This window comes from Mizuhopecten yessoensis, unplaced genomic scaffold, assembly GCF_002113885.1.
Source record: "Mizuhopecten yessoensis strain PY_sf001 unplaced genomic scaffold, ASM211388v2 scaffold4121, whole genome shotgun sequence".
NCBI lineage: Eukaryota > Metazoa > Mollusca > Bivalvia > Pectinida > Pectinidae > Mizuhopecten > Mizuhopecten yessoensis.
The window spans coordinates 2,323,747-2,324,939 of NW_018405386.1; positions in this window are offsets into that span (position 1 = coordinate 2,323,747).

Below are 1,193 nucleotides of genomic sequence, written 5' to 3' on the forward strand. Positions count from 1 at the left end.
AATCAGTAAAGACAGAGATCATGTATTACATTGTTAAATATGCGGATGCGCGTTATCGCGTTGCTGGCTTGTATTTCATGGAAGACGCGGATGATGCTGTAGATGGGGGGCGTGTTCAACTTTCTTCTTCAGTTTTTCTGTGCCATCCCTCTTTGTGGTTGGTTGTTCTGGGTCCCTCGGTCTCAAAGTGGTTCCAGAGTTGTTGATCTCAGTCAATCCACTGTGTCACAACGTAATCTGTAAATAGAGTGGTGTCCTGTGGTACATCAGCATCGTCTATGTCCTCCGGCGCATTGAACCAGACATCTTCTACATGGTCTAACGAAACAAGGGGTAGTACATCGGCACGCCGTACAAGTTGTCTGACATCGTCGTTGTTGGCGTAGAATTGTTGAAGTCCGGTCTGCTGGACTTTCCGCCAGATACACTGTGTATATTGGAAGAAACAGCCCTTCAGACTAACATTATTATCAACTAGAAATATCAGTGGACCCAAGCCATATGGGGTTATCAAATAGTAACATAACTAATGATTATGTTTTAGGGGAAAATATTCTAATGAGTGATACTAAGTTATTAAGTCCCCCAAAACAAAGTTTTGGGGACTTATTGTTTTTACTCCGTTTCTTATTATTAAGTCCCCCAAACATGGTTTGGGGACTTATTGTTTTTATTCCTCTGTGTTCTTTTTCTTCTTCCTCTTCTTCTTCAGCCATGAACTTGTCCAGAGGTTTTCTCAGAAACTATTCAGCGGATCATCATGAAATTTCACACACATACTCATTAGGGAGTCTAGGTGTGCAACAGGCTATTTTCATCACGACCGGAAGTCAAAGATGGCCGCCAGAACCTTACTTCCGGTTTTGGAGTTTTTGGCTCTGATTTCATAGAAAATTGGTACAAAAGGGTTTTCAGGGCTGCCGAAAACAATGGAAATAGTTTTGAACAGCTCAGTTGTCATGTTAACGAAATGGAAGCCTCTGATTTGTCGAAAATGGAGGCCTCTGACTGGTCGAAATTTAGCTGTTGTCTGATTCTGCCACAAATTGGTACATAGGGGTTTTTAGGGATTCCGAACACAATGGTAACAGATTTAAAAAGTTCAGTTGCCATGGTAACCGAAATGGAGGCCTCTGATTGGTCGAAATTTAGTTGTTTTCTGATTCTGCCCAAAATTGGTACATAGGGGTTTT